The following is a 23,335-nucleotide window of genomic DNA, read 5'->3' on the forward strand; positions in this document are numbered from 1 at the left end:
CAATTGGGGAAAATTGGATTGCTGGGAATTAGATCTAATTTCTAGCAATCTTTTTTTTTCTGAAAAAGTGGGAGTTTGAAATAAGCATCTAATCATTGATGTGAACTGTAAACATTGATTGACATAATTATAGAAACATGCTAAAGTTAACGAAGCCGTTATTGATTTAACTTTGCATTTCTCATTTGAAATAATTTTTCAACTTTCAATTTGATGTGAGATTTGCTAAGCGTTGATTTCCGCTTTAGAATGACTTAATCGCAACTTTTTGCTCTTCTTTGCTTCTACTAAAACCTCTTGCTTTTCATCGAAATCAGTGATCTTTCGACAATTTTAGTCACAAAACGAAAGCGATATGTCTATGAGTTAGACCGTGTTCCAAAAATTAGAGTATGAGGATTAACGAACAAGAAATTATCTTAAGCCCAAATTTAAGTTCTCGTTCTCATCCAGGAAAACTAAAAGATATGCCAGCAACGAACTTTCTTTTTGATCCAAGAAGAAGTGGTAAGATTACTTGGCAAATAACTGTTTCAGCATTAGTAACTGTTTTCCGAGGAAAATTGCTTCAATTTGTCAAAATAATGCATAGCAAGATTTGTTGTTAAATACTAATTTTTATATCAGATTCTCTAAGAGCCGTGATATAAGTAAACTATAATCCTCGCATTGCCTTTTTAATCTGCATCTGCAAGTACACTGCACATTTATGCAATTATTTATCAATTAGGTTTTCTTTGATTTTTCCTAACTTATAGGGTTGTTTAACCACATCGCGGTAGAAATTGACAAGTGCGTGACACTTTAAAAGAGCTTTTTCAGCTTAAAATTGAATCGTCGATAACTGGCAGGCAGTGAATGAAGCAACCCAACTAATTGCTACAGCCAAAACTATCAACCCAAATACTTTCTAATGCAGACATGTCAAGAAAATTTCAGTAGTTTACTCAAGACTCGAATTGCAAGGAGACCAAAACCGAGCAATGCTATGTTTCATGTGGTTGTGATCTCTTCGAAAGAAGCGATAGGGAGCGTTTTGTCCCCGCTCAAACTACAATAGCTTTGTATTAACTGCAGATCGACTACACACGAATACTGACAAATGTAAGTTAGCACATCAGAAGTCAAGCCAAGACGACCCAACAAAGCTACCGCGAGCTTTCCCAAGGTGCTCGACGCCCAAAGTAATCCTGGTCAGTCACGGCCTGATGATAGGATTCAATCTATGCGAAGCGTCACGGCAACCACAAGAAGCCCAACCTGCTTCTTATTCATTTCCAAGACGCAATGAGGCAATCCAGTTCTATCAGTGCCGAAGTTTTTATCACAAATCGTGTGAGTGCGCCCATGAACGTGAGTGTGCCCGATGCCTCAGATGTGTTGTTGTGAAACATAAGCAATTCATAAGCAGGCATCCATGACTCGACCTCTCACAGTTAACAAGGCACCAGCAATTGAGTCTTCCACCAGTTTTCGAGCAATCTTCAAAGCCAAGTTAACCAAAAACATCTGAGTTCAAACTCTACCAGTGCGCCCAGTAGCGCAGTAAAACCAAAGAACGAATGAATGGGACTCATACACAACCTCCCACTGGTACTGCTGAACCCAGTCGACCCAACATGCCAAGAGACTGACAGGCCTCTTTCTGTCTGACAGATGACTACCACTACTGCTATCAACAACTTGTCTGATTACAAAAATTGTCGGATTACAAAAATAATTGAATCAGTCGTTGTTCGAGCAGACCAAAGATATCAGCCAATGAGACATCTATGCTAAACTTCAGTTTTCTACCAAGGAAACAAATCAAAAAAAGATCTTCTGGAGTTTTTAAGCATCTTTTTCAATACTTGATTGATCAAACTGATTTTGATATCTTTTTTTTTATCAATTCCGACTAGCTTCTTTTGTTCGTGAAGTAACCTATAATGAGCACTTTTGAAAGAGTTGGGTAGTTTTTTGTATGAAGTACTATTTTAGCCTCTGTGTGTTGGAATGACAAAATACTTCAATGACTCTAAGGAATATTAAACCATCATCAAATATTTAATTTGTCACACTCACTTCCCATCACATCTATTTCACAAACATGAACACTGCTTGGCCGTATTCCAAACAACGCTGGCTCACGAATCTTGACACTATCAGCCAGATAGGTTTCCTGTGCCAAACTTGGATCGCACTCAACGCTGATCCATTGAGAGGCCCGGGCAACTACAGAGATGACGGAGCACAGACGGCATGTCTGATTCTTCTCGTTACAGACGTCAATGTACCACCCACCAAAGTCTACTCCTAGAATTGAAAAAAATTTTAGCGCACTTGTTAGAAGGCTAAGCAAGAAAACTACATACTGTTTATTTTGCATACGATAACATAAGATAAGCTTAATACAGCTTGGCAGTCGTCCATTTTCGGAATAGTTACCCCTAGATAAACCCCTCTAAAATTATTACTGATATTTTGAGTTATGTAGTCGATTTAGAATGGGCCGACTTGAACCTTCATTTGTTGAACCCGCTTCATGGGTTATATGTGATTCATAGTAATCATAATAAGTAATATATGATTTGATTAGTTTCTTGGTGGTCACACAAAGATAATATACGATTACCCGGGAATAATAGATAAATCAAACCAGAAATCTAAAAAAAATTTTTTCCATTCATTTTCGATAGCAGTGGAAAAATGATGTAATACCTGATTTCCAAATGATGTCATATATGACACAAAAACATTGACTGGTGGCAAAAATTCCCATATAAGGTAGTCAGATGGCATTTAAATTTATTAAAACGTGCACAGCCCACATTTGACGTTATGAATGAGTTACAACATTGACATTGGATTGTATAAATTTTTTTAGAAAAACATTTCGAACTTTTATGCAATAAATAATTTGCATATTTTCGAAAAATTAATGTATAAAAATTGACTTCTAAGAATATCGAAACCTTCGTCATATAGATAGACTAACTCTCCTACTTAGCACACAACGACAATAAAAAAATGTGTTTCAAGGTTTTTCGGGGAGATCGCAATGTAGTACTGGGGAATCACATAATTGACGCCTTATCAAAAAAAAGCTATTAACGTAAATGAAAGAAAAAGTGATGTATGATTCTGTTAACAAATCCAAGATCAAATGCGATTCCTTGGTAATCTTACAAGTAAGGGAAATATAAGATTTGTTTGGTTTCATAAGAGAACCGTTCTGCAAAATAAAGTATAGAGACCATGAAATTAGGTATAGACATTGTATGACGTCAAAAAAAAGTTCATCACGGGAATGACTGAAAACTGATCCAGAGAAAAAGTCTAAAAGCTAATGGTAGTTGTGCTTTTAGAATACTTCCCTGCTTACGTCCAAACGCCAAAAAAATGATTTCAAGCAAGATCCATGCTCCTTGAATTGTAACAATAAAGCTCCTTTTTTCCACCGCTCGAAAATGGCGAACCAATGGGGTTATTTTCTGTTATTCCCACCAGATCGATATGCAGCCCCCTTATAAATATACTAGCATATTGTTTGTATTTCATACACTCACAAATGTAATTAGACAGAAGCGGCAATTACAATATAATGATGCAGCGATGTATTGAAATTAACGCGTATGGAAGAAATTATAAGTTATAATGCAAAAGGCAGTTGAATAAAGCGAGTTTTTGTCAAATCGATTTTCATCTTGTCTATAACTAATTTGATCAAATTTTTTAAGTAATGGAGCTCAAAAGCCCTTGTAATTTTTTATTCTGTGGACGACATATAACAGTTATCAATACAAAAATTGATAAGTAACAAAAATTCATTTCTGCGCGTGTTAACTTTATTTGTTTGCCATGTACTAGAGGTTTTGACATCGGTTTGTTTTTATCTGGAGTTCCGAAATAAACAAATTTTTAAGTTGTTTCTTACATAGAAAAAACTTGAGCCTGCCATATTGATAATGGTATCGATGAAATGTTTTGTTGCGCCTAGAAGCACAATAACCTCAGCGTAATTCAAACTGTTCGTTTGCAGTCAACCAACCAACAAAGAGTCCTTCTCTATTTTACAAATTATAGAGAGTTTCTTCGTTTTCATTCAAATACAGATGTGGTATCTGTCAACGATGATTATTGTCGTTTACTTTTGTGGATGACAAACAAGTACAATAACCGTACCACTGTTATTTTGACTGTCTGAAAGTTTGTCTGGCAAGAAGCCGCGCCAAAACATAAATACATTGTTAGGCCTGACTTTTACATAGCTTTCTACAACAGATCAAAGATATCGGGTGGGAAAAAGCGCAATATTTAGCTCACACAAGACTTTAAAGGGAATTCTTTTTATTTTTCAAAATTTTTCGCTACTTAAAAATATGTAACTTGTTTTGTTTTTGAGAAAAAATGAAAAAAGATACGGCACGTAAAAATTAATAAAAATAGACATGAACTAGCTAATAAGGACTCCTAGAGGCTTTTCAAAAAAGGATCTTAATTTCAATTAGCCATAAAAAAAAGTATGTTAAGTGTTCTTATAAATACCTACGAAACAAACTTTCAGGCCAAAACTTTTCACGAAAATGAGACACGGCAAGGAAAGCCTTAACGACTACCAAACATTTGGTGAAAAAATCAATGATTAATTCTGCTTGGTTCTTTCATTAGGGTCCCCAATTTCATTGCTAAATGAAAAATTTCAGAAACTTGTTTAGGTGATATCTATTTTTCGAAAAACAAAGTAATCAATGAAGTAATGCAAGTGAAACCCTGTTCCATTTTTTGTGATAGAGGAGACCATCGTTACCTCAATTTTATCGATATATTTTTTGTATTCATCTGTAATAATATTCTTTGTCGCTTTCCAAATGACTGGAAAAAAAATTCATGTGCCATGTCGACACAAAAACTGTAGCAATGTTAACATCAGAAGGTACAAACCATTTGCAATGTTTCGAGCGGCCAACCGCAATTGTATTCGAAAGAGTAGTTTTTATATTTTTTTTTCACTCTGTGACTCTTTTGTTATACTGGAACTTAGATTTTTCAAAAGCATTCGATACGATCAATTTTAATTTTATTGTAAAAAAACCGTCCGATCTGCCTTTGACAAGAATTTTTGTTTCATTATCCTTGTGACTCACAAATTGAAAAACTAGGATAACAATCGTTATCTATTATTCGAAGTAAGCTCAAATCTCAAGTGGTGGCCCTCAGATGCCCAATTTTTTTTCTTTTTTTTTCATTATAGCTTAACGATTTACCTAATTAAATAATGCATCAATATTTTTTGAACGCAGATGATACAAAACTCTAAGCAAAGATCAAAAAATGAGTGAGAATCCAAAAGGACATAAAGGTATGATCTGTTGAGCGTCACTGTTGATAATTTCCGCGAGCTCAAAATCTCACTTAAAATGACAGGACATTTGCCTGATAATTACGCACGCCGTACTGTTATCAAAGAAGAGCCAAATCGAACGAGGCAAGTTTACACACACACACACACACACACACACACACACACACACACACACACACACACACACACACACACACACGCGCGCGCGCGCACGCACACACACACACATACACACACACACACACACACACACACACACACACACACACACATACGTGTATATATATAAGCAAATTTCTTTTAGATTTATTATAGAATAACTTTAATTGTGGTCTGATCATGGTCTTATAATATTTCTTTATCTGATTTTTCAAAACATAGTGGCACTGCCTGCTTATATATATATATATATATATATATATATATATATATATAACCAAATTTCTTTTAGATTTATTATAGAATAACTTTAATTGTGGTCTGATCATGGTCTTATAATATTTCTTTATCTGATTTTTCAAAACATAGTGGCACTGCCTGCTCAGGCTTGAAAATTATTAACAAGCTGTTAGGGGGAATAATACATCTAACAAAAAAATTGCAGAAGCCTTATGGCCTAGTTCACAAGAATGTGTTTAACATTTTACCAAATTCTTCTTAGCAGACGTTTTTGTGACTATGGTCCAGATTTTTTGATCTTGATGTGTTCCATGATCAAATCAACCCAGACCCTTGTGATCGCTGATCAAACTCAATCAAAATCATTTTCCAGAAATTCTTGCTTCCGAACTGAGATCATAACATTTTGAGCTCAGATTTCTGACCTGTGTGCTATATAGGAGGTTCTATTGTAGGAGCTGTCACCGTTTTCAATCAGCCATTCATTGTTATTAATCCCCATATTACTTAATGGACAGTATTAACGAGAAATTTAGTTCGTTTTGGTTGCTGTCGTTAACCGAAACGAAATGGCGTATATATAAAAACTAACCGGACATTTTAGACACCAAAATTTCAACATGGGACACTATGTATAGTCCATCCAATTGATATTCGACAGCAACTGGACTGTCAGAGTCAAGCAGAACCAAGTTGAAGCAATCCTGTGAATCTGTACTCTCGTCCTTGTCAAATAATCGATTGACGCCTTCAATAAGTCCGGTTATTGCATGAGAGTTGTCTTGCCATTTCTGCACAATGGACAATAAATTTGGGCCAGTTATGGGTAGCGAGATCTTTCCATCAGGTGCAGCTAGAACGAAATACATCTGTACAAAATTAGCCAAACACAAACACAAATGAGATGAGAGATTCTGTGTGACAAAAAAAGAGGTGGTTTCATTCATTTAAAATGTAAGGTACCTTGATATGTATAAATAAGATTCTTATCTTTTACAAATAGTTCTCATCAAATTAGTCTCAGATCTTTCACGCAAAACCTGTATTTGTATAAGATTTTTTAAAATTTTTGAGGCCAATCACATCATTTGCTAAAATCAAGAGTCCGGACTCTTGATTTTAGCAAATGATGTGATTGGCCTCAAAAATTTTAAAAAATCTTATACAAATACAGGTTTTGCGTGAAAGATCTGAGACTAATTTGATGAGAACTATTTGTAAAAGATAAGAATCTTATTTATACATATCAAGGTACCTTACATTTTAAATGAATGAAACCACCTCTTTTTTGTCACACAGAATCTCTCATCTCATTTGTCACACAGAGGCCTCAAAACAAGAAATATTATCAGGCACAAAAAACACCAGTTTAAAATTTTTATAAGTTTATATATCTCATATACCTCAGACCCATTAAGATGAGGGGGGTGAACGAAATAGATATGGGGTTCCGGGACTTTTCGGATGCCCGAACAAACTATGTTGATCACAAATCGAAAGGATTACCAAACAACATACGCGACATAATTCTCATTTAAATATCAATCTAATCTGCCCCCCCCCCCCAAGTATTTTTATGAACACCATTTACAAATATTCGTTGCTATATAGCACGAAAAAAAAATTGCTCGTGGGCCTGAGAGGCGTAAAATTTATATAAGCTCTAAACTGGGTGGGGGATAGATTAAAAATAATCTAACTTTTTCGACCAATCAATTCAATCTCGCAAATAGAAGCAGTTGCATTGGGGGTCACCTCATTTCCCAACACAGTAACTGTGACCTTTGTTCCAAAGTGTTCACACCCGACGTAGTTCCACTCCTCGTGACCTTTAAGGTTTTGTCCCTCTCTGCCTCCAGTACATGTGTGACACGAAATGTGATCGCAAATTTCCACTATGCATGTATCAGGTTGAAGATTGCTTGCTGTAATCAGATGACTTACAATTAAATTTTTTATAATATCAATTTACAGAAGTTAACACCCAGGCAAAATAGGTGAGATCAGTTCAGAAATTTAAAAAATAGCTTTTCAGATATTTATTTATTTATTTATTTATTTATTTTCGCTGCGTCCATTGTCACTGCTCACTATTTTGTAGTTTAAATTATAAAAATTAGCAAAAAATTATTTTTCTTTTTGTCAAATAGTTTTTTTTTCATAATGAGACTATGAAAAGTTATTGTCTTCTTAGATTTCTACTTAATATCAATAAGTTCGATCAATTCTTCTTCAACCGTTTCTATTTTTAAATAAAATAGTACACTATCCTGCACTGAGCGCTCGTGAGGCAAAAATTCCCACGGCTTTCACAAAGTGATACTCCTCAAGGTCAAACTGCACAGACCAGAGGCCAACGCTCTCGTCCTTTGCTACCACAGTCATACACGCAGTGTCATCGTGTGTGTCCAACTTCCCAAGCACGTTCAAATCGAACATGTAACTCGTCTCGCCGCCTGAAAAAAATCGCAAGATTGAATTCAACTTTACATGATAGATGCGAGAGATGAGGTATGTGATTGCAGAAAACCAAATATGTTGCTATTTTTTGAAATGAGTAAATGGGGGTCCGAGATTTTATACAACCCCATTTTTTACGAACCACCAGTTTCAACACTGATTTTGGTGGATCAATATTCCTTGCGGATAGACCAAAAACTGGTATGACTGAAAAACACTTAAGAATCTGAGTCAATAAATGAAAAACTGAATTTTTTTCTCGAAGACAAACTGAGCCCCCGAGTTTCCAAAGTTTTTCACTATTTTGTCCGTTTGACTCTCAATATGAAGATATTATGAATTAAACAATCAGAGTAGATAATTTCATCTTATTGATAGCCTGACCATTGTAATCACAATTCATGCTATCGATTACCCCAGCCCACAAAAAGTAGCTTCAGCAGTTGATTGTTATTAGGCAGAAACATTTTTCACTTTTTTGAAGATCCAGATAATCAAGTTATTCAGGATGTTCAAATTTTACTGAAAACGTATTTTTTCAAAGAAGAGAAAAACACTGGTGGTAAACTCAAATGTGTAGAATGAACTAGCAGAAAAACATTGTACAGTTTCCACTTTTCCGACAAAAACTGTTTCTCCTCCAATATTTATTTTGACAAGTACAAGTTCTATAAGAGAGGTGTTGCGTTTTATTGAACAAACTTAGGAGCTGAAACAACCGCGTAATTTATTTTGGTTTAAACTAGCCATGATTCGATTTGACGAAATTTTGTTATCTCGTAGTTTCTGAACGTCTTTATGAATTGTTTTAATTTAAAAACTTTATTTCATAATCAATTAATTTTTTTAGTTTTCTTTACTTTTGGTTTCCTTATCTGGCTGTGTCCACTACAGAGCTTCCAAACAACTTTTAAAATATAGAAAACAATTTTTTTTTCATTTAAAGCAGAACATGTTCAGCATTGATCGTTGATTGTCAAGGGACATCATATTGATAAGTAACATAATTTTCACTACAACTTATGATTTATTTTTTTTGCATGAGCACTAAAGAAAACACAGGAAATGTTGGCAACTTGCTGCTAATAAATCCTTTTCAAAAATTTTTTGGCGACCACAGAGAACTAAAGGACGACAATTCTATGATAAATCCCTCCAATACTCTTTCCGTATTTCCTAAGAAATTTTAAAGTGAACTTTTGGACACACATGTTTTGCATATAAATTCTGCAAGAATTGAATAATACCCCTTTCTTTCAGTGTGCTGAAGATTTAAATATTAGAATTTAAGAGAATTAAGGAGAAGAAATCACTAAAGAATTTCATCGATTTTTCTTTGGTCCAACGTTTTCTTTAACCGTATCATCCCGTATTGTTTTGATTTTTTAGGGGAGGCAATTATCATTTCTCAGTTACAAAATTGTGTTCCTCATGTTTATTTTCAACCATTATGCCAAATTTTTACTGCTCGGAAGCAGCTATCAGTTTTTGGCAAAAAAACCACATTCGTCATTCGTTATTAAGTTGTAAAGTATTCGCAAATTAAATTCAATTTACATAATTTTACTAAAATTCACTCAATTCACTAAAAAATGGAAATGGGTTGTCTTTAATTTAATAAACCTGGAATTAAATTTCTTTTCAATTCCATGTTTAAGTTCTTGGCTTTTTAAATCAGTTTAGTTGGTGAAATTTTCACCAAATACTATTTTGAGATAGATTGCAAGCTATTTGAAATCTATTGCTCTTTTATAGAAAAAAGCCACTACACGTATTCTGGAAATAAGCATACCATCAAATTAAAAATTATACCGCTAGTCAACAATCTCATGTCGTACATTTGATTATAAATCTAACACCGATTGACATCGAGGGCGAAGGTAATTTACAAGTTAATACTTTCATACATTTTTTTAAAATCTTTTGCAATATTTTGTGTTGTCGGACATTAAGGATTTCTGTTAAATAATGCAATGCTAAAAAACAATGTAAAATCTTTTGAGTTTAAAATTTCCTACAGCTCAAAAATCTCGAGAAAATCAGATTGCTGGTTGAATAATTCGTTTTGACAGAATTCATTACTGCCCGGTCTTGAGTCTCGGAGAATTTCAGCGGTGAAGCAGGACATTTCAATGGTAAAACCGAAATTAAGTTCTGAAACATTGCATCATCAGAAATTTTATAAATTTCTGTATGTGAAGTTGTCTTTCTTTACGATTATATTGAGGTCATAGAGTTTAGCAGAATAATGTCACACTTTTGTAGCTTATATCTGGTAATTATTATAGTATTATATACGCTTTTCATACATATAAGCTAGTTTGTATGCAATTACCACAAAGCCTGTTTAGCTTAGAGGTTACGACTTGCTACGGAAATTAAATGTTACAAGTAACCACCCGGATGTTCGAATCGTACATAAAGCAAACCCTGTTGGCGGGAGTTAAGCTGGACATATTGTATTTCATGACGTAAATTTTACTCAAAAATCAGACTGGTCAGTGTAAATTGTGACATGAACAGAGACCTGGTCATCCTAAAAAACAGAAAGTCTCCAGAATGATTCAGCGCTGATTTGCTTTGCCACCAAATTCCAGGTAGGACTTTGTATTAAGTACACATATGTTCGCAAAAGAATTGAACTTTTTCACGAGTCAGCCCTGAGTTTCCCGCGTTTACTGGGCTAGAATAACCCACATTGCCGTATTTACCCTGTAATCGGGCGAGGATGATATAATGAGCACGATCCATATTTTGAGTTCACAAAATTATTTTAGACCGGTTTTATTGTATGAGCTAAGAATATCTGACGTTGCGGTAGTTCAGGCGAATTCCTTGCAAGTTGACAATGGCGGACTTCTAATCTTACTTTTCACTTAAGGTAATAATCAAAACTGAAAGAAAAATTGAAGAAAAAACCATATTGAGTGAAAAAAAATATCAAAGATTTACCAATAATTTCGGCGTTTGTTAGCTGGATAGATGTGTTAGAGGTTATGTCAGGAACCTTTGGAAAACCTGAAACAAATTTTAGCTGTATTATCAAAGTTTATCAGTTACATGAATGGTAAAAAATTGTTCATCTCATTATTCGATCATTCGTTTAAACATTTTGCGGTTGAGAAGATATCTGTCACAGGCAAGACTGGATGGTTATCTTGCAAGATTCTGGCAGAATGAGTTTTCTTTAATTTTTGACGAAAATTATTCTGAGACATAATTGAGATAATGAAATATAAATAAAAATAACAATGAATTCGTTCGCGATATACAAATGCTACAAACATGATTAGTATACATACCGCTGAAAGTATGTGTAAAGTGCCGCTTTAGAGCTTCTTTTCTAATTTCAAATCATTTTGGTCTTAATTGCCGAGTTGAGAAAAGCTATAAGTTGATAAAAACCAGAGAGAAACACGAAAGATGCTATTAGTTTACCGGAGCAATATCTACCATCACCTCCCATGTAGAAAGGGCACTTGCAGCTGGCAGATATGCCATTACTCGAGCACAGTCCTAAATCGTGACACGGATATGGTTCCTCTTTGCAGGGATCTATACCACGAATACAACCAAATAAGTTAGCTTCATACTTTTGTAAGAAATGCAGGAAACTATAAAGTTTGCTTACTTCTGATTTCCACGGGAACGAAGCTCGCTGAAAAAATACATGGCTTAGGCGGGGAATATAAGCAAGGCCTCAGGGAAAACTGAGCCGCCACATCAATTTTGAACTTTTCATCCAATAAATCAACAGGAAAGAATTTGAATGTTTTTTGATAAGTACTGAAAATCTTACAGTTACGATTCAATTGGTACTGAAAGTTGGCAGACATCAAATAGCACAGATATTGAAGAACAAAAAACCACTAATATATTCAATGCTATGAAAATTTTGATAATCGCAGGATGCAAACCCACGATCCCAATTGAGAAAAACGATAGAAATTATTCTCAATTCACTAATTATGTAAAAAATGAGGTTTTTTTAGAAAAATATGAATTGACGCTATGATATTGGAACACTCAAACGCTGAATTCAGCAGTAATTAGAGGAAAAAGTTTCATGTCAGTCAAGCATTATCCTCTGGAGGTTATAGGCAAACAGATAAATGCAAATCAGCAATAGTTGTTCAACCTCTGCTAACCAAAATAACACTCTAAATTTTTCTCGTGTTGACAAACAAATTTTCGAGAAAACACGAGAAAATTGCATATTACATCTTTTTCAAATAAAATTACATGAATCTCTCGGGTTGCGCATCACGACTTTTTATGAGATTTTCAAGTGAAGTTTCGTATGATTTGCTTACCAGCAGCTGCTACTAACCGGTTTCTAAAGAAACGACATTTTTTGACCATTTGGACGAGGTATTTAACAACAACTTGTTGCTACTTCGTTGTCTTGGTCATTAAAACTCCATCAAGTTGTATTGATTTCTGGAACCTGGATTTGAATTTGACCCAATTTTTATGTAAACGAAATGTTTTGACAAGTTTTGTTAGTCGCAGTCCAGAATCAATATTATCTTGTTTTCAGTGTCAACTGGAAAAAATTGTTAAAGTAACGGTTCCAAGTTATCAACTAGTGTCCTAAGAATGACAACCTTAAAATTCATAACAAAAATAATATTTGAAATTTGTCAAAAACTCAAAAAAAATTGTTCTTTCAAAAATTAATTAAATTTGTTCTCCAAAGTTAGTGCTGAAGGTGTCTAAGGTGTCCCACAAGTTGTATCATTTTTGCATGAATGGTAGAAACAAAAGGAGCGTAGAATGAAAACACAAATGGCTTTCCGAATAAATAGCTCATTTCGCAACCAGCTCTGTTAGACCAAGTAGGTTTCAAAAGTTACTTAAAGACTTAATTGGCGTCTGCACCAAGACCTAACACGAAAATGTCTTATTTTTTGCTTTAAATTGTTTAAAACGGTAAAAGAGAAAAAGAGTGGCAAAAGAGAACAATAAATGATGTCTCCATTGCACGATAAATGGAGAACAGTAAAAGAATAATAATTAAGAAAACCAATGTAGAACAATAAATAAGAAGGAAAATGAAGAACAATAAATGGTGTCTCCATCAAATATTGCAAATCTGCAAAAACGGTTGAACCAAAAGGAGTGCTAAATAAGAATAATGAATGGTTTCTCCATCAGTTGAGGAACAATTAATGGAGAAAACAAATGAGAACAAAAAATAAGAACAAAAAAATGCAGAGCAATCAAAACAACCTATCAATTGTTTTATTTTTGCAAAAATACAAGAACCAAACTATTGTCAAATGACATCGAAAGATAAATCGGTGTTAGAACAAAAAGAATATCTCGCAAATAGCTTTATAGACATAATAGTTCTTTACCCGTTACTAACAGACCTCCTTGGTGTCTCAGAACTTTTCTGACAGCGACCCCAGCACCCTATGGCCGTCCAGTTTTTGCGAAATGTAAAAGCGATATTTGCAATTTATTGATACGAGAGTTAGGTAGATTGAATGCACTTTTGGAAGCCTTATTGTTGTGATAAACTTATTAAATAGTTCCAGAGAATGCAAATGAGTGAATCTGCAACAGTAATGAGTGATTCTTTGAACAGTGATACAAATCTGCAACCACCAGCCTTACGTTACATGGATCAAACGCCTAATGGAAAACAAGATCCCAAAAGAAAGCACCCTTAGCTGAGTCCTACTGACGAGTAAGGAGAACTGGTTAATCTTATAAAAGCAACAGTCAAAGAAGCAATTGCTGAATCGATTCCAACTATCGTTGATCAAGTCAAGACGGAAGTAATGAGCTCTATGAATACACTTCTAAAGAAAAATATGGAAGATCTAAGGACGAGTATTATGGAAAACGTCTAACATGAAGTTGGCAATGCGGAAGAAAGATCTCTGTTAAGGTCCCTGTCGGAGGCCGAAACCCTCGAGATGTGCAACAGACGCGAGAACGTTCGATTTGTAGGCATCGAAGAGGTCATCGAAAGAAATGCGCAAAGTAAACTACCATCTGAAAAATTGGAAGTGACGGTGAAACATGTAGTGTCACTAGCGAATACCATTGGAGCTCCAATTAATGAGCCAGACATTTCCATCGCTCATCGCTTGCCGTCAAATAGAGGACCTAAACCAATTATTGCCCGCTTTGCCAGAAGAGTTGCCAAAGTATCAATAATGCAAAACACGAAGGCGACGGTTAATTCTCAAGTGTTCAAAGATGTCAAAGTGTATAACGACCTTACGAAGCCTAGTCTGAATTTTTTTAAAACTATGCAAAAAGACGCCGGCTTTGAAAGAGTATGGACCAGAAAAGGAACAATTCATGGTTTTCGCAAAGATAACCAGAAGTTGTATAAACTTAATGATCCTTATCAAGCTGGTTTAGACCTGGAAAATAATATAAATGATGTACTACAATGCTTTCCTAAGTCCGGATATTTTACATGGGGACCATCTCAAAGAGGAACCTAAATTAAAATCTTTTTCTGTGCTCAATGTTAACGTTCGCTCTTTGAAATCGCACCTTGAAAAATTGGAAGCACTAGTTTTAAGTCTTGAGTCTTTACCAGATATTTTGTGTCTAACTGAAACTTAGCTGACTGATAACGATGATCCAAAAATGTTTCTTGTGAATGGATACACCCAATATATTGCAAAAAATAGGGCAACATTAGGCGGTGATGTCATGATTCAATTGATAAAATCATGTAACCTATTGAATAAGCATCAAGTTGATTTTGACGAACCCGTAATGGGAGAAATTTCATGCCATAGTTACAAGTTTTTCGTTGACGCTGTATATAATAAACCAAAAGCGAATAAGCTTGATCTTGTTGACGTTCTTGATAATTTTCTTAGTGTTAAAATCTTAAGCAAAACTCCTCTCAAAAATTGTGGAAACTTCAATATAAATAGTTAGGAAGAAAACCTGCTAACAAAAAATTACTCAAGTGTTGTTGATTCAAATGGTTTTGAAATTGGATCAATAGAACCAACACGTGTAACAGTGAACTTCTCAACATGCCTTGACCATTTTATAATTCAAAATTTATCCAAAGGTGATAAATGAGTTCTTAAAAACAGGTAACTGCCGACCACTATCCAACTATGTTACAATAGTCAATTCGTACATGTTTAAAATCGAAAAAATTTGCCTATCGTAATACATCTTTCCTTAAGAATTCTTCGCAAGTCAAGAATTTTAGAAAAAAAATAGGATGAAAAATTAAAACACAGCGTTGAGCAGATTAAATCAAGTAATTCAGTCAATTCTTGCTTTATTTTTTGACAGATATCTTTGAGGAGGTTCCAAGTGTAATTGCGCCATTGAAAACATGCAAAAATAAGAACAAGGAAACCCCGCCATGGTATAATATTAAGTTAAAATCCCTTCGCAATAAACAAAATAAGGCACAAAAAACTGGAAAATGAACCCCTATAATAGCGACTCTCTTGAAGTTTTTACGGACATGCGCAAAACTTTTCAAAAAGCATTGGAGACTAATAAGAAACAATTTTACCTCAATAAATTTAAATCGTGTGTTGGAGACTCAAAACAGACATATAAATTATTAAATGAGATCAAAGTTGAACAGAAAAATGCAAACAACGTTCCGTATTTAGATGTGCTACAAGTAGATGATCATGAGCCATCCTAAATTGATATGGCTGAGGCCTTCAACGATCACTTCACTAGTACAGCAAAAGATGTTATCCGAGACATCTGCCACCATCGGAAGAAATTATTATTTTAAGAGTAGAAAAATCAATATATCTCTTTCCTGCAACTGAACAAGAGATCCTAGCAATCATACAAAATCTAGAAAACAAATCCTCTTCGGGTGATGATTATATAAGCAATCTAATAATTAAACCGGCGAGTACAATTATCGCACCATATTTAACTTTCTTATTAAACAAGTCCATGAATCAAGGTGTTTTCCCCGATAAGTTGAAAAAAGCATAGGTAATACCATTGTTCAAAGAAGGATCTAAAACTGATGTATAAAACTAACGGCCCATTAGTCTGCTAACAATTTGGAGTAAAATATTTGAGAGAGTAGAGAGTAAAATGTAATAGAATGTATCATTTTATGGAACGTTTTTCTGTTCTTTATAACAAACGATTTGGCTTTCGCGCAAAAGATAGCACAAATGATGCCCTAGTTGCTTTTCTTGAAAATGTCAGATCCCGTTCAAGTAAAAAAGTAATAGGCTTCTTCTTAGATCTAAAGAAAGCCATTGATACTCTTGATCACACAATTCTACTCTCACAACTAGAACGATTAGGCTGCAGAGGTAACTGCTTAACGTGGCTAATTTCCTACTTAAGTGATAGACATCAGCGATTTGAAGTCAATGGAGTTTCATCTCAGTGGCGAAAAATTGAGCACGGAGTCCCGCAGGGTTCAATATTAGGCCCTCTTATATTTCTGATTTGTATTAATGATCTGCCAGCTGCATGCCCAGATATAAAGGTTTTGCTCTTCGCCGATAACACTAGCTTAATGGCTGTAGATGAACAAATAGATCACCTCGATAGTTACTTCCTAATGCTTGGTAAATGGCTGAATACAAACAAAACTCTCGTTAAATTTATCTAAAACAATTCAAATGAAATCGAAACCTAGTGCTTCCAATGATTTCTTCCTATTTAACGCGTGCCCTATTTTAGTCAAGCCTGTTTGTAAGTACCTTGGTGTGTATGTTGATAATAGGCTTTCTTTTCGCTCGCATATTGAATACGTTAAAAAGTGACTCGGTAAACAATCAGGTATAATATCTAAGCTCAGGCACTTCGTGCCTAAATTTGAGTTAATGAATTATTAGGAGACCAATGTAGTTCCGATAATTCAATATGGAATTCTTGTTTTTGGTTGCTGCAGTTATAATGCCCTGGAACCTGGATTTGTAATGCAGAAGAAAATTTTAAAATTGATATACTTCAGAAAGAGAAGAGATAGTTGCGATGACATCTTAAAAAATGAGTGTTTAACAGTTTACGAACTTCATGTATATGAGCTCTTGAAGTTTGTGTTAAGATCCATCTACAAAAATCACTCAATTGATTCGCTCAATAAATTGTTTGATTTTTCATCACAAAAAGTCACAAGATCGTCAAAAATACAGCTTCTGCAAGAACCCTTATGTAAGCTTCAAATTGAAAGATTAAGTCAATTAAGTATTGTGCCACTAAATTGTATAATCTTCTGCAAATTAATCAAGTTTTTCCAGATGATATGATGGAGTGGACTTTTTCCAAAATCACAAAGTTCTAACATAGTATAAAAACGAGCTATATTCTGCATAACCCAGTACTTGTTAGACATATTTTTTGTTTCTAATTTTGTTGCTTCTTTTTTTATATTGAGTATTTTTGAAATAATAATAACTTTTTTCTACCTGTGGTAATGGCTTGACCAATTAGCTTGCTTTGGTCAAGCTAATTGGTCAAGCTTTGGAATTAATGAAGTCTCAGTTATATTTTTAAAAAGTGTACGTTGCTGGGGTGCAACTTTGTGATTTTTGGGTTTTTGGGAAGACATTATTTGGTGCCAGCTTCCAGCCCCTGAGGGGTTGGGGCTGGCACCAATTTTTTTTTAACTTCGATATTTTATGCCCAAATATGAGCCTCGTACGACATCTAGATGCCGAGAAAATGGCATTTTTTGTCGATTTTTTGGTTAAATACTTAGAATAACTTTCAGCAAAAAAGGTATTTTTCAAATTTTTCTAATTCTGGTTATTTAGGAGAATTTTAAATGCCGTTTTTGGCCCCGATATGTGATGAGAAAGTATTGGTTACCGGGTTTTATTTTAGTAAAAACAAAAGTGTGTATGAGTACGTGTATTTTTTTCCTCTTCGTTGATGTCGCATTTGCAGATGTGTTTTAATTTTTTTTGACTGAATTTTTTTCTTATGTTTAAACCTGTATGTACCTGAAACAAGTCTTCGAATATGTTTGCCGAGTGTCTTTTTTGCCGTAAGATACAATTGTTTTTTTGCGAGATTGAATTGTCGTAAACCTAATTTGTTTATATGCAACGTTAGAATTTTTTTCTGCAGTAAATTGATATATTTAAATTAAATGTCTTCAAATGATCAATATTGTTTTCAAAATGCTCTTAGTGCAGGTTTTTATGCTGGCTTGACGGCCTCGTTGCATGTCGCTTCTGGTGCAGAGTTTATTTTTAATTAATTTAATATTATTGTTTAAAATCAGCTATCAGATAAATAAATTCTTTTCAAAAGTTTCCTTAAAAAAATTTAAAAATAGAATCCTTATTGAAGCCTATAACACCAAAAATGATATAATACGGAAATTTTTATTGATGTTTACGTTTTAAGCAGCAAATGTTGGTTGAAATACGTTATGCTTTCAACTATAGCTGTGCTGCCTTTTAAAAAATGCATATTGTTCATTTATCTTTATATATAAACTTACTTAGCTTTAACAGTATGTTTAAACATGTATGAATAGGGGTGCCAAAATAAGCGGGGGACACAATCAGAAAAGATCCAGTATCTCCATAAAGACCTATTCGGAAAATGCTGTATTCGTCAGTTGCTTTTTTGCATAAATGGTAAAACAAAATATCGTTCAATAAGAACACAAGAGAAATCGCTACAAGAACAAGTAACTCTTTTCGCTGAAAACAACGTCAGACTGAATAGGTTTTTAACAGCTACGCAGCTACTTGAAGACTTTATTGATGTCTCCATCCAGACCAAACGATAAATTAATATTCTCATCGATTATTGTGCATAAATGGTAGTACGAAAAATAATTAGCGAGAACACAAGAATAATGAGAAAACAAGAGAAATCGCTGCTAAACCAAATAGTTTTTCGCGCAATCACCCTTTTCTAGAAAAGAGTGGCAAAGTCACAACATCAAAATGAATCAAAAACTATTTCTCTGTTTACAAAACAGAGATAAACCCTTACTTGTTAGAGTAATTCCCGAGACGCATTAAAATAATGTCAAGCCATTTGTTGGTCTCTATTTTATACTTTCTGCAAAATTTCTATTAATTGTTTTTAGTAACTTTATTTCTTCAGGACAACTGTGTTTATTCTCATTTGATTTGATATTAGAGCGGCAGGCTTACTAGAAATAATAAAAAGTCTAGCAGGCTTACTAGAAATAATAAAAAGTTATCGCGCGTAATACACTTTGAAATTTCCTGATCAAGATAACATATTCGTATTATCGCTTGAAAAAACTGATCCTGAATTTCAGTTTTGTGGAATCTATTTGAAAAACAGAAGATCGTTTAGTTGTTGTTAGATTACCATATTGCGCCAATTAATCTCGGTTCACTGAGAATTAACTTTTTGTGAATCATCAGGTCCTTTTAGGTCAATTGATTGAACTTTTCCAGAGTTCTGATCTATATGGTGAAAATGTATGGCTGACCTGTCTTATTACCAATACCTAATGTTCTGCAATTATCAGTAGTCAACTTACTGTTTTCATCCTGTTGTCATTCTTACTTTTGTTTTAAAATGAATTGTTGTTTTCGTAGATTTTTTTCTTCTTTTATTGTTTCGGCAGCATGAACATTGCCTGAATAATTTGAAATGACTTTAATCGGGTCCTTTTTAAATCATCTACATAAATGATGAACATCAATCAGTGTTTGATTAGCAGAAATTATGGCATCTGGATCCGACAATTTTTTGTGTTAGTTTTGATTTTGAGCCGCCATATTTCTTGAAATGCTTACGATCGCATAAACAAGAAACCACGATTGTAAAGATTGGACATGAAAAGTCGTATTTTTTACATTAATGAAGCAGTAAATATCAATCAATGCCTGGGGCTTTGTATAATCAATTGAAATTTTAAAAATCAATTTTGTCCCCGACCAGATATATAACTTTATTTTTCCTAAGAGGATGTTTACTGCGTTCAAAAATATGGAAGAAGAATGAAGGATGGGGAAGTTTCAAGTTAATCATATTGGTTAAGGCAATGCATTAGCCGCCCGCGTAGTTTTTAATGATATGAACATCATTGTGAAGAAAAGATATCCACGTCTTTTTGCTACCAATGATTATTTGTTCCGACCCACTTACGGGGGAGGAACTATATACTCAAAAACGTTTTTTGTTCAATCAATTTTGGCCGATCGATATATTCATCGTAGAGAGTCGAGACTGGTATCATTAGAAAGGCCGCCAAGCATAGAACGTAGATTTAAAAAGATTTGCCTGATTTTCGTTTTTCATAAGCAGTTATCCAGATTTAAAATTTTGTGCCGAGCAGGTGGAAATCCGCTGATTTAAATCACATTTCCGTATTTTTGACCAATTTTTCGTCAACATTGCTAAAATTTGTCAATATTCATAACAAAAATGATATTGGTTTTAATTTTCAAGATAGCGGAGGCTTGCCAATAGATTTTATCCGAGTTTTTTTGGTTAATATTTGTATCAAACTTTTAGCGTTTCAGATTTTTATATCAAAAAATGGCTCCAAATACGCTTTTGTATCCCAATTTGTTGTTTTAATATGCCGGAAGTAGAGACCTAAAAACTGTTGCCACAACCTGTGAAACCTCCAAAAAATCTAGTTGTACTGTGGTTTCCAATAGGAGTCTTCTAGACTTCAAATTATACAAATTTTTGAAAAATTAAATCAATAAATGTTAAAAAATTCATCCTTCACTTTTGGTTGCTCGAAATTTTTAAATTGCTATCTGATCTATTTTGCAAACATAAGGAAAGTTTAAATAATTTTGTTGAATGAGAAACAAAGTAAGAGCTAGGCTTGGACTCAACTTGGATTCTCACGATAAAAAAAATGTTCAGATTATAATTGGGCTTGGTCTTTTTCAAAATATTTTTGCATTTTGTTTAATTGTGATTTTCATTACTAAATTTTGACGGAGCCTATTTATATCAAAAGAGCCCAAATGAATATATTTTAAATCTTCAGAGAAAAGCAAATTATCTTCATGTCTTTGTCAATCTGATTACGTAAATCTAAGTTGTTCTCTTTTCTTTTGTCTTCATTTATCATTTGTGTTTCAGCCTCGTGAGTTTGTCGTATTAATCATAGGTCTAATTGTGTTCCTTAAGAGCAATAGATGAACCTATACAATGCTTTCACTTGTTATCTAATGCCTCTTATGACTTTGAATATTTTTGTTTTAAGAGAATGTCAGTGAAGTTTTGAAGTTTCCCAACCTTCTTGGCCTCAAAATAAACTTCGTCTCTAAGAATTATTATATATGAAGCAAAAATTGCTCTCTTTAGTTGTTTTATACCTAACTAATGGTTTCTTGGCTTTGTAACCATGAGATTTCATAAAACTTTTGCTTTTTTGAACATTAGCCTAAATTTGAGCTGGTTATTTCTTCCAATTTTGAATTATCATATAAAAAAACGCAAAAGGAATGCAAAAAAGTGTAAACAGTTCAGAGAATAGTTTAAGGTATTAACGTCTGCGAATCCGTTCTCTTTAAAAATTTATTTGATTCGTTTTTCCTCCAATTGTCTTTTTTTATTAACAGTCTTTTGTTGTCAGTTTTAACGCTTCAATCGATACCTCAATAACTTCTATGGATATGTAGAAGTGTCCATTTACTAATTTCAGTTTAGAGCACGTGAACTTTATGACTTTCCATTATATTTTTACAGAAAAAATTCTTCCTTTCTATTTTTTGTTCTCTTTGTCCGCATTAAGTAACTTAGTCACTTAATTGACTGAACTCGTCAACTTTCAGTTCCTCCTAACATAATTTTTGATGTTGGTTTTTAAAATTGATGTCTCTACAGCTTAGAAATGTGTTCGCATGAGAATTTCGAAGAAGAGGTTTTGAGAATGGTCAATATTTGTGTTTCTTTTTATTGTCTTCTTTAAAAGACCCTTTTACAAAAAATACCACGTTAAAACCAAACGGAACCCAAGCGAACAGTTCAAACACTTTTAAACAACTTTAAATTTCTATTGGTTTAAAGAATTTTATTTTTTTAATGACTTCATCATTGTTTATATGATCAACTCTTTGTGAAATTTTGAGTTCTGTCCGTATTTGTTTTTTTTTTGTCGTCTTGTGACTCAACCTCGTTAATTAAAAAAGCAACCAGCTTCCTGAGCAGTTGAAATTTTGTTTTTTTTTAATTGAAGATTTAGGATTTTTTGAAATTTTCAAAATATTTGTTTCAAGAAAATCATTGAGTTTTTCAGCTTTGTTACTTCAGTCTTATTTCTGTCAATTTTGACAATTTTTCTCCGTAATTGCAAGTCGGATTCTTTTTCTAGCAAACAAAGATTCACGTTTCACTGGCTTTTTCAAATAGTGGTTTTGGCTTTGGTACTACGCATTTTCATAAGAAAAGTGTTACTTTTAGATATTTAAAATTTTCGAGTTTTGTTATTTTCTTAACAGTTTATCAATCAAACGGGGTGACCCAATTGGCGTTGAAAGAAAAAGAAAACTGAAAATATTTATTGTTCTTTTTTTATAGTCTATGGTTTTAACGGTTGCAGCACCGCTCTCTTCTAAACTTGATTATTTTTTTCCGCCGTTTTCTATGTAGTCGTCTGTCTTATTATGCTTAATGATAGGTCTCAATTGCTTCTATTGAGATATAAATTAACCTTCTATAAAATATGAATGAGACATAGAATATTGAGCTGCTTTGTTTTTTATCAATTTTAATCAATTTGAAATTAGTTGCTTTCGAAAACAGAAAAATATTTTTGAATTTTGCGGTTTTTGCTATTCTTTGCCGGCCTGTTATCGGGTCTCATTATTGACAGGTGTTATATTTCATCAAATGAAGACCTAATGAAATGCAAGTTAAATTGCTCAGTTCAGTATTTGCTTGACTCCATTTTTTTTGTTGTTAAGCGTTTATATATATATATATATATTTATATATAGACATCGAGATTTGGTCGTAACTAATGTTTGCCGTTAGTTGAGTTTTATATTTGTCTTGTCCAGTAATCTCGTCAATGGTAAGTATCATCGGCCCTTTCAATCCAACATTATTGTTTTCACTTAATTATTTGTTGAATGATATGTGAATTTCGATCTCTTCCTCATTTGGTAGACAAATAAATCAGAACGTGGATGAGCGGGGTCGGAACATTATGTGAGGACGCACATTACCGAGACT

The 23,335-nt window shown here is 33.8% G+C and overlaps 1 protein-coding gene across 1 annotated transcript in view; it reads left to right on the forward strand.

The window, feature by feature from the left end:
• Positions 1 to 13,720: 13,720 nt before the first annotated feature.
• The window catches only part of LOC142339337 (WD repeat-containing protein 91-like), a 103,966-nt gene continuing 94,351 nt past the window's right edge, over positions 13,721 to 23,335 (forward strand). Inside the window, exon 1 of the mRNA XM_075389315.1 lies at positions 13,721 to 13,737. The gene's annotated coding sequence lies outside the window, so the exon portion shown is untranslated. The remainder of the gene's footprint in view (positions 13,738 to 23,335) is intronic.

Source organism: Convolutriloba macropyga, chromosome 5, assembly GCF_964194025.1.
Source record: "Convolutriloba macropyga chromosome 5, txConMacr16.3, whole genome shotgun sequence".
Taxonomy (NCBI): Eukaryota; Metazoa; Xenacoelomorpha; order Acoela; family Convolutidae; genus Convolutriloba; species Convolutriloba macropyga.